Raw genomic sequence first — 12,156 nt, 5'->3', positions numbered from 1 at the left:
ACACACACACACACACACACACACACACACTTTGCTCTCTCTCCCTCTCCCCCTCTACATCAAGTAATAAATGACAAGGAAAGCAGCTGTTTGTAAGCCAGGAAGAGAATCCTCACAAAAACTCATTCGGCCAGCACCTTGATCTTTAACCTACCAGCCACCAAAACTGTGAGATACTAAGTTTCTGTTTTCGAAGCCAACAGTCCATTGTATTTTATTATGGAGGCCCAAGCTGACTAAGACAAGAATATAGATTTTTTTTTAATAAGACGATACAGTTTTAAATTCTTCCCTAGCTAACGCTCTAAATCTCAATTTTCTGTTGGTAGAAAGTTATGAACCCACCTCCAAACTCTGCTTTTAGAAAAAAAGTTTATAATACATATAAATCAGTTATTATGGAATTTAAAAAATGGCAACTATTACTATTTTATGTTTTATTCATCATTTACATAAATTGTTTAGCAAATCATAGACTTTTATAACTTAAAGGGAACTTAAATAATACATATTTAAATACTAATTAATTATTAATAATCACATGTCCAGAAAGAAATGATTTGTCTTTTATGAGTCTAATCATTTGTCTTGATCTTCACCTTCAAGGTAGTGTGACCTCTGACTAGCAGCATGTCAGAAGACACAAATAGCCATTAAACAAGAAGAAAGATTGTAAAATTATTTAATTAGATTGTTGAATATGCTGTTTATGCAGCTTTTACTGAAAAACTTTTAAAGATATAATCTTACTGTTTGTATAAATTTACGTGTTGTTATTAGTTTGAGTAAAAATTGCCCTCAGTTACAGTATTTGATACAATATAAACAATCAGCATAAGTTCTTGGAATGAATGGATAAATCCAGTCATTTTAACAATAGTAGAAATATTTATGATTAGCTGCCCTAATACACATTTACTCAATCACTCATTCAACAACATATAATTTCCATGTATGATACATATTCAGAAACATATGTCTCTGTGGGATGCTGTGGAAATATTAAAAGGACCTAGATATGGTCTTAGTCCTTAAGCAGCTAGATCCCCAAGACTTACTGAAGAATTTTATCTACATACTGTCATACATACCCTTTATTCACTCTTTTCATTCATGCATTCAGTTAATATATTTAAGCATCCACAATTTACTTAGCACTGTTGCAGAAGTGAACATATAACAAAGAACAAGACAACAAAGCCCCTTCTTCCATGATGCCCCAATTCAGAGTCTATAGTGTACTTCCCTGTTTAATTATTTTTCTTCCCTGTGTCTTGGGCACATCCACCACCTACCAAAGATTTTTGTACATAGAAACAAATAGTATAATTCGACAGATGTAGGAATAGTATGCGTCCCATACTCTTATATCCAATCTCATGGCAGATATTATTAATTAATTATGGCTTTCATTTTCCAAAAGTATAAATATGATCTTAAAATTCTTTTCATCAGTATTTATATCAGCCAGGACCAATAAAAGGTAACAAACTCATGAAAGTGTTTGTCTATTTTAACCTCTGAGTGTAATAAAGAAGGTAGGGTACAAGTTATGACTCACACTTCAACAAATAGAAAAAACTGCTTACATCCCAAAGTCAAGTTTGTAAGACATCAAAGTAGGGAGGATGCAAAGAGGACTAAATGAACTGTTTCCAGAGATGGACTATCTCTTAGGAAAGATGAGACCAATGGTTTTCTTCATGGCAGCATTTGCCAAATCTGTGTACATAGTAAAGATTAAGCCTGACTTAAGGAAAGAACTCCTCTAGGAGAAACAAAAACCCTGAGAGCTTTGGGTGGTCAATGGCAGCGTAATCTAAAGGAGCCCCAAACGTGAGTGCTAAGGTGGCGCAAAGCAGAGCAGAAACTCCTGTTTCTCGCAATTCTTAAGAGATAAAGTCCCTCTAGAGGGACAAGTCTGCAACAAAACAGGACATGTCTGTACTTTAGAGAAGGACCAACTTTTAACTTGCAGTGGAATTCAACACTTATGTGGCTAAATTCCCAGTTGTACTGAGTTGATTCATTCTCAGTGTATCTGCGTAAGAGAAAAGGCCAAATCTTGTCTGGGAAGAAAATAACATCAACCTCTCTCTCTACGGTTCTAACATGTATAGATATGAGATATATGAAGAAACTGGAAAACATGACAAAAGAAAATGAAAAAACAATCAGATGATATAAGGATACTTCCCCTCTCCCCAGCCATGGATATCACTGGAATAAACAGATAAAAACTTTAAAATAATTAACAAATAAATTTAAATAAAAGAGAATAAACAACGAGCGGAATGAAAGACAGAATTTCAACATATAATTAGAATAAATATAAAAATCAAATGAAACATTCTATAACTGAAAAATATAAAATATGTGATTTAAAAATTCTAGAATGTGTTAAGTAGCTGACTGGATGCAAAAAAAGAAATTATTAGTGGACATACAGACAGAAAAAATCAACTTGAAAACAGAAAAGAAATGGAAAGAAAAGAACTAAGTATTAATGAATATAGGGCAAAAATTAATATAAGACATGGGCAGATACATGTGGAAATAAAATCTCAGAAAAAGAGAAAAGGGACAGAGACAATATTTGAAGTGCTATGGATGAGGATTTTTCCAAATATAATGAAGGTAACAGCCAGAGGTCCAAGAAGCCCAGTTAACCTCAAGAAAGACAGATACAAATTAACTATATTTGGCAAAACATATTTAAACGTCTCATAAAAAAAAAGAGAGAGAGAGAGAGAGAGAGAGGAGACAGATTTTTAAACCAGGTATAGAAAAAAGGCATATCTTCTTCAAAAAGCAAGAATGAGATTTATGGATAATTTTATAAGACAAAGGCAATGAAATGGCATTTTTAAAGTGATAAAAGAAAAAGAGGGAAGAAATTAAAACTGCCAACCCAAATCCTGAAAATATGTTTTAAAAATAAAGAAGATATAAAAATATTTTAGACCCTCCTCAAAAAATTTTGCATCTGACAAACCAGCACTACAAAAAATATTAATGGAATTTTTCAAACCATATGGAAAATGGTCAAAAATGAAAACATGAAAGAAAGAGCACTAAAAAAGTTAAATATGAGAGGAAATTTTAAAAATATTGATGTCTTTAAAACAATAGTAATAACTATTACTTCTAGGGTATATAACATAGTACATGTACAATATATGACAATAAATATTCAAGGAAGGGAGTGATAAATCAAGTAAAAGTGCCATGAGAGTTTGCATTCTTCAAGACATGATAAAAAGACTAAATGTAATACGTCATAGATATATGTTAAAATCACTAAGATAATCACTAAATAAAATAAAAAATAAAAATATTGACTGAAAAAAAGATGTAAAATGGGTGATCCATAAGCAAGCAGAAAAGAAGTAAAAAAAAATGAGACTTTTTAAATAAAGCAAGATGGTAGACTTAAATCCATGCATTCATCTATAACCATAGCTCTAGTTAATGTAAATCGACTAAAGACTTCAAATAAAAGACATATTATCCAACTGTATTAAAACATAAGCCCAAGTATATACTATTTACAAGAGATGCTATTAAGAAACATGAATCTGTATAAATGTAAGGGGTACAAATGTAATTTTGTTACATGGATATATTGCATAGAGGTAAAGTCTAGGCTTTTAGTGTAACCATCATTCAATAATGTACATTGTACTCATTAAGTGATTTCTCATCCCTCACACCCCCCACCCTCTCACCCTTTCCTGTTTCCAATGTCTATTTTTCCATATTCTATGTCTATGTGTACCCATCATTTAGCTTCCATACAATAAACATGTTACATATAAGGACATAAATGGGTCAAAAGATAAAGGATAGAGAAAATGTACTAAGCATATACAAACAAAAGAAAGCTGGAGTTACTGTCTTAATGTCAGACAAAGCGGGGCTGGAGCAAGGGCAAGGAAAGCAAGCACAAATGCCATGAGAATGAATGCCTCTTATAGGATGAGGCATTTAGGACACAAAATTTAAGGGGGAGCTTATTCTCAGCTTCCTACAACTGCAGACTCAGTATCAGAGAATAAGCATCTCCTTAAATTTTGCTCTGTAGTTCTGACCCTGGGACAAAGTAGTCTCTAAAACAAAATGTATTATCAAACATAAAAAGGAGTATTTTATGACAATAAAATAATTATAATCTTAAATTTGTATTTGTCTAAAAACAGAGAACACACATACACACACATATCAATTAGGAAAACCCACAATCATAGATGGATGTTTTAACAGATAACTCTCAATGACAGATAAAGCATTTAGAACAGTAATAAGAACAAAATTAAAATACAGAAGCTTTAAACTACATCTAAATGATAGTTTCAAAATACTACACCCAGAAATGGCAGAACACACATTTTACACATAGATATGGAATATTCACCAAAACAGAATATATTCTAGACAATAAAGCAAGTAGGAATATATTTCAAAGGTTTAAAATCATACAGACTATGTTGTCCAGCCACAGTATAATTATACTAGAAATCATACCAAAAAGGTAATTAGAAAATCACCAAATGTTTGGAAATTAGGAAGCACAACTTCTAAATAACCAACGGTTCAAATACGAAAATAGAATAGAAATAAGAAAATACAGTAAAGCCAATAATAATTTAAAATTAAGTTAAAATGGACATAAAATGCTCATGCTATTAGCACATATTGTTTAGGCTATCCAGTCAAAGTAGCATTAATGTGTAATTAATTAATAGGTGCTCTAAACCTAGATTGATTTTACTTAACATGGTTTAGAAACACATTTTAGAAATACAACAATATAATGAATTTCATTTTTTGGTTATGACTCCACTGTTTGACAGAGCCATTTTAAATCATTGATTAGGTCATTTCCAGTTATTTTTTGGGAAAGGGTCCTACCATGAGCAATTAAGATGTGTACTTTCATAAGAATATCTATAAATTCCTAGCAGTAGAATACTTAGAATTTCTGGTGTCCTTCTTCATAGTTCACAGGTATAGAAAGTTTTATTTTTCAAAATAACTTTCTTAAAGTATGTAAAATAAAATTCATCCATTTTAGCTGTACAATCTAATGAGTTTGACAGAGATATATTTATATACATAAGTATTTCTACAAGGAGATATCTATATATATAGAGAGAGATCTATATCCATGTAACCACTACCACAGTTAAGATGTAGAACGTTTGCATCATTGTAAAAACTTCTTCTGTGTCCCTTCCCAGTCAATCAACTCCTTGCATCTCAGGTATCACTTCCCTGTTTTCTCTCACTATGTATTAGATATTTCTTTTCTAGAATTTCCTATACATTTAATCATAGAATAGAAGTTCCTCTGTGCCTGGGTTCTTTTGCTTAGCTCATCATTATGTTATTGCATTTATCAACAATTTCTATTGCAGTAGAATTCTGTTACATGGATATACCATAATTTGCATCTCCATTTACCTGCTGAATTTTGATTGCTTCTGTTTGGAGTCTATTATGAACACAGATGCCCAAATCACTCATGGGAAGTTACCATGTGGACACGTTTTAATACTTCTTATGCACAATTGTACAGTAAAACTATTTATTGACTCAACTGTTAGTGGATCTATGGTTGTTTCTAGTTTGGGGCTATTGCAAAAAAAATCTGCTACATACATTCTTGTACAATTTTTTTTATATGGTTTTACTTTTCTTGGTTAAATACCAAGTGGAATTGCTAAGTCATATGGTAAGGATATGTTTAACATAAGAAACTGTCACATACTTTTTCCAAAGTTAATGTACCATTTTATATTATTGCTGATGATGTACGAGAATTCCAGTTTTCCATATCTATGCCAACACTTAGTGAATCAACTTTTAAATTTTAGTCATTATAGTGGATATGTAGCAATTTTGATTGTCCCCAGTGTTAAGTATCTTACCACATTTATTGGCTATTAGTATATTTTCTTTTATGAAATATCTATTACAATCTTATGACCAAATTTTAACTAGGTATTTTCTGTTATATTATTAATTAGTTGCAAGAGTTGCTCATAAACTCTAGATACAAGTCTTTTGTTAAATATATGTACTATAGGTATATTTTCTCAGTTCGTGAGTTGACTTTTCATTTCTTGATGACATGTAAGAACAGAAATTTTTAATGTTATTGACATTCTGTTTTTCAACTTTTCCATGATTCATGCTTTCTATTTCATATGTAGGAAATCTTTGCCTACAAGAAGATCACAAATGTCTTCTCCCATCCTGTTTCCCATAAATTTGTAGTTTGAGCTTTGAGGTCTTACATTTAGATTTATGACAATTTCAAGTTAATTTCTGTGTATGGTATGAAGTAAAGGTATCCCAATATCTTGGGGATTTCTGGTGTTCTGCATAGTGCTTACCTCTTCAGTGCCCTTTGCTGCAACTTCAGCCTCCTTCCAAAACTCTTGAACTCTGATATGTATCTTCTCTACAAGGCAAGGCCATATGCTCTATTTGGGACTCGACGCTGTGTTCTTGCATGTGGTCTCTCAATAGAAATACAGGATGACTATAGTTTTTACCTGGTTTAACTCCTTCTCTCAGAGATCAGTGTTCCTCTGCATAGTTTCCAAAGTATGAAACTATTATTTCATTTAATTTTGTGCTGTTTTCCATCTCCCTGTGGAGAAAAGGTAATTCCATTCATTATAATCATAGCTGTAAATGCAAGTCTATGTGCCCTGCAATTTAAGCAATATTACTCTTTCAAAATGTACTACACAAACAGGCCTATTATGAGCAACAGACACATTCAGTAGCACTGCTTATCATTATTTAAATATTTTTCCAGTAAGATAGTATAAAGTTTCCTAGGGCTGCCATAACAAATTATCACAAACTGCATGGCTTGAAAACAACAAAATGTTATTGTCTCACAGTTTGAGAGATTAGAAGTCCAAAATCAAAATATGAGTTGGGTACGTTCCCTCTAAAATATGCAGGATAATCCTTCATTGTCTCTTTTAAGCTTCTGCTGGTTTGTTGTCAATCTGACGTTCGTTAACTTGTAGCTACATAACTCCAATCACTGCCTTGGTCATCACATAGCATTTTCCTCGTGTTTCTCTATCTTTATATGGCCCTTTTCTTATAAGGATACCAGTAATATTGTATTAAGAGACTACTCTATTCCCGTGTGATGTCACATTATCAGATTATATATCCAACAACTTTATTTCCAAATACAGTCACATTCTGAGGTACAGGAGTTTAGAACTCCAGCATATCTCTTTTGGAGGGGGGCCACAATTCAACTGATTACAGATAGGTAGAAATGACATATTATTATTCTGATTTATGTTTATTTAAATGTGATTAAGATAGAATTTATTTTCATGTTTGTTGGTTATTTTTATTTTATTTTCTATTGTCTATGTCCTGTCTTATTTTTCAGTTGAGTTGTACATCTTTATATTCTGAAGGAACTCTTCATAAAGTAAGGAATTAAATCTTTTGTACATCATGTATGTTTAGTATTTCTTCAGTTTGTCATTTGTCTTTTGACTTCATATAAATTCAAATAGGTAATTCTGTCTTCTAGATTATTTTAAATTCTACCTAACCAAATGTATCCTTTCTGTTTAGTTCTGCTTTGTTTCTAGGTCTTAAGTCTTAATTTCAAAGACTTCTCCTACCCTTGAGTTAATGAATAAAATTACTTGTATTTTTTAATTAAACATTTTATCCACTTATAATTTATTTTGATGTTAAGGCATAACATCCCCTTTTACATTCAAAGTTATAAATAGCCAATTGCCCTGTTACATTTGTTGAATAATATAAGTTCCCTTTATTTTAAAGAGATTGTCACTTTCTTCTTTGGTCCATTTTATTTTTCTTTATTTCTTTTCTTTTCTTTTTTTGAAATAGGTCTCACTGTGTTACCCAGGCTGGATTCAAAATCTGGGGCTCAGGTGATCCTTCCACCTCAGCCTCCCAAGAAGCTGGGACTACAAGCATGTGCTGCTAAGCCTATCTGGTCCATTTTCTATTTCCTCTGTAGTATTAAGTTTGTAATTTTGTCACTTAACATGTGAAAGGACTATATGCTTATCAAATTCTTATCTTAAATATTCCAAATAAATTTGATTATCACTTTATCAAGTCATAAAATATCCTTCTGGTACTATGTTTGATATTTCACTGAATTCAAATATATAAAGAGAACTGACACCCTTAAAATCATAACCCTCTAGCATACAAATCATGGTCTCCAGATACCACACTTTCTTAATAAAAGAAAGTAGGGTTCCTTAGACATACAGTTAATTATAAGTATGAAACAAAATTTAAAAAATGAATAAGGGGATCCCAGACATCTTTTTAGAGCAGGTAGCAAGGCAGTAAGTAAAGCTTATTAGAGTCGTGTCAAAAGCACTCACAAGCGAATTTTGAATAGGCTGCCATCGGCCAAAATTAAAACAATCTAAATGTCAAGAAGAAGAAGAATTGCAATGGATTCTAATATATAACACTAAACAATAACTGTAACAAATAACTTGGTCACCATTGGAGAATTATAACAATGATTACTTTCCAATCCCAATGCCTTGACTTTTCTGTTCTTAATAACATTGCTGGAATAGTCTCACCAGCATTCTGATCCCTCTGATTGTAAACAAACAAGAAGGGATAAGTGGTATCAGTTACTACCCGATTTAGTTGATTTAGATAATTATATTTGAGACTATTGAACTGAGGAAGTATAGATGAACTTTCTGGACTTTGAGTTCATGTTATAATGGGATGGGACTTTGGTGGATGGATGTTGCATTTTGTTATGTGGTCAGATGTGAATTTGAGGGGTTGCAGAACCATTTTAGCAGGCAAAATAAAGTCCTCTTCAAATTCTTGGAACTTGTGAATAGTTACCTTACATGGCAAAGGGACTTTGCAGATATTAGAAGTTTACAGTGTTTGAAATGGAGATTATGTTGAATGGTCTAGATAGGTCCAATGTAATCACATGACATCTAAGATTTGGAAGAGCAATGCAGAAAGATGTCCTCTGTGAAGGACCTGACCTACTGTTCCTGGCTTTGAAGATGGAGAAAGAGGGTCTCTGCGCTAAGAAATGTGTATGGCCACAGAAACTGGAAACTGCTCTCAGGTTACAGCCAGAAAGAAAATGAAGACCTGAGCCCTACAACTGCAAGAAAATGAATTCTGCCAATAACTCAAATTAGCAGGAAATGGATTCTCCCCTAGAACCTCCAGAAAGGAATGCAGCTCTGCCAACTACTTGATTTTACTTCAGTGAGAGCCATACCAGATTTCTGATATACAGAACTGTAAAAATAATAGACTTGTGTTGGTTTAAGGCACTAAATTTGTGATAATTTGTTAAGGCAGAAATAGAAAATGAATGCAACCAGGAGAGAGATCCAAGATGGCCGACTACTAGCAGCTCAGGATTGTAGCTCCCAGTGAAAGCACAGAGAAGGAGAGGATGCCACACTTTCAGACGAATTTTTGTTGCTCACGGACCAGGAGATTCCCAGCAGAGGAGCCCCATGGGTCGCCAGCACGACTCTTGTGGCCAGTGCGGCAGTTCTTGGTGCAGAGTAAACGAGACTGGGTCCCCTTCTGGTCGACATTTGGAGCTCCAGGAAGGCAGAGTTGCCTGTTTAGCTGATTGAGGAAGGGACTCAAGAAGGAAGCCAGACCAGAGATTCCTGGGCAGAAAAGCACCACGAATCTTAACGGTCGCTGTTTTGGCTGGCGCAGTGGGTTGCTCAGATTCCGGCGCTGGGAATCAACAAGTTGGACGTCCACTCAGAGACCTAATTTGAAAGTCGGTAATTACAAAGAGGACAGGTGGATAAATTTACAATGACGGGAAGAAACCAGCGTAAAAAGACTGAGAATACCCAAAATCAGAATGCTGCTCCCTCTACAGGGGATCACAGTTCCTCATCAACAAGGGAACAAGGCCTGATGGAAAATGAGTGCGTTCCATTAACAGAATTAGGCTTCAGAAAGTGCATAATAAGAAACTTCTATGAGCTAAAAGAACATGTTTTAGCCCAATGTAAAGAAACTAAGAACCCTGAAAAAAGGTTTGACGAAATTCTAACAAGAACAGACAACGTAGAGAGGAATATAAGTGAATTAATGGAATTGAAGAATACAATACGAGAACTCTGCGAAATATGCACAGGTTTTAACAGTCGAATTGATCAAGCAGAAGAAAGGATATCAGAGGTCGAAGAGCAACTTAATGAAATGAAACGAGAAGACAAGATTAAAGAAGAAAGAGTAAAAAGGAACGAGCAAAGGCTCCAAGAAATATGGGACTATATGAAAAGACCTAATCTACGTTTGATAGGTGTACCAGAACGTCATGAAGAGAATGAATCCAAGCTGGAAAATATTCTTCTGGATATTATTCAGGAAAACTTTCCTAACCTAGTAAGGCAGGACAATACTCAACTCCAGGTAATACAGAGAACACCACAAAGATATTCTTCAAGTAGAGCAACCCCAAGACACATAATCGTTAGATTCACCAAGGTTGAAATAAAGGAGAAAATTCTAAGGGCAGCTAGAGAGAAAGGTCAGGTTACCCATAAAGGGAAGCCTATCAGACTCACAGCAGATCTCTCAGCTGAAACCCTACAAACTAGAAGGGAGTGGGGGTCAATATTCAATATCCTCAAAGAAAAGAATTTTCAACCCAGAATTTCATATCCAGCCAAACTAAGCTTCATAAATGAAGGAAAAATAAAATTTCTCACGAACAAGCAAGCACTCAGAGATTTCATCACCACCAGGCCTACTTTACAAGAGCTTCTGAAAGAAGCACTATACACAGAAAGGAACAACCAGTATCAGTCAACCCAAAAACTCACCAAAAGGTAAAGAGTATCTCTGTAATGAAGAATCTACATCAACTAATGGGCAAAATAGCCAGCTAGTATTAAACGACAATATTAAACTCACAAATATCAATATTAATCCTAAATTTAAATGGATTAAATGCCCCAATCAAAGACACAGACAGCCAAATTGAATAAAAAGTCAAAACCCATAAGTACGCTGTATCCAGATCCATCTCATAAGCACACAAAGACTCAAAACAAAGGGTTGGTGGAAGACTTACCAATCAAATGGAGAGGAAAAAAAAAATAGGAGTTGTAATTTTTGTCTCTGACAAAATAGACTTTAATAGTAACAAAGACTAAAAGAAACAAAGAAGGACATTACATAATGGTAAAAGGATCAATGCAACAACAGGACTCAATGATCATAAATATATATGCACCCAATATAGGAACACCCAGATACATAAGACAAGTTCTTAATGACTTATAAAGAGACTTGGACTCCCGCACAATAATAGTGGGAGACTTTGACACCACATTGTTAATATTCGACGGATCAACGAGACAGAAAATTAACAGGGACATCTATGATTTGAGCTCAGACCTGGAACAAGTAAACTCAGTGAATATTTATAGAATTCTTCAGCCCAGGTCCACAGAATATACATTTTCCTCAGTATCACATTACACCTATTTTGAAAGTGACCACATAATTGGAAGTAAATCATTCTTCAGCATTTGCATAGCATTTCACAGACTTAAATGAAATATTGCTTGGCTGTTTGTTATTTTCTTCCTTTATTCCTTCCTGTCTCCGCTGTTAAAAACAATTATCGGCATAAAAGAGGTTTTTAATACCTAGTATTAGATTGCATTCCAGCCTGGGCAATAGAGCAAGACTCCTGTTCTCTCTCCCCCTTTCTCATTCTCTTTTTTTCTTTCAAAAAAAAAATTCTGTTCTCTCTCTCCCTTTCTCTTCCTCTTTCTTTCTTTCAAAAAAAAATTCTGTTCTCTCTCCCCCTTTCTCTTTCTTTCAAAAAAAAATTCTGTTCTCTCCCCCTTTCTCTTTCTCTTTCTAAAAAAAAAAAGAAAGAAAATGAATACAACCTATTAAGTTCAACCTTAATTCTAAAGGCCTTCTACTCTGAAATCACATTATCTTTATCTGTTTCTTGAACAAATCAGGATCTTATAAGCAAGGAGAAAGGAGTGGTGGCAGGGAGAATGCCAATGACCAGTTCCTGCCACAATCGACTAATCTTGATCTGGTTTAAGTCTCTAGTTCTGTCTCTTA

General features: G+C 33.9%; 1 long non-coding RNA gene across 3 annotated transcripts in view; it reads right to left on the bottom strand.

Annotated features, from left to right (window-relative positions):
• Positions 1-12,156, bottom strand: part of LOC135276386 (uncharacterized) — a 123,244-nt gene that overhangs the window by 109,896 nt on the left and 1,192 nt on the right. For all 3 annotated transcript variants that reach the window (XR_010343919.1, XR_010343920.1, XR_010343921.1), the window contains exon 2: positions 6,399-6,658. This is a non-coding gene — a long non-coding RNA (uncharacterized LOC135276386). The remainder of the gene's footprint in view (positions 1-6,398; positions 6,659-12,156) is intronic.

Source organism: Aotus nancymaae, unplaced genomic scaffold (genome assembly GCF_030222135.1).
Source record: "Aotus nancymaae isolate 86718 unplaced genomic scaffold, 86718_ANA_hifiasm-v0.15.2.pri h1tg000022l_1, whole genome shotgun sequence".
Classification (NCBI taxonomy): domain Eukaryota; kingdom Metazoa; phylum Chordata; class Mammalia; order Primates; family Aotidae; genus Aotus; species Aotus nancymaae.
The sequence above is the reverse complement of the archived record's forward strand: the minus strand, read 5'-3'. Positions and strand labels throughout refer to the sequence as shown.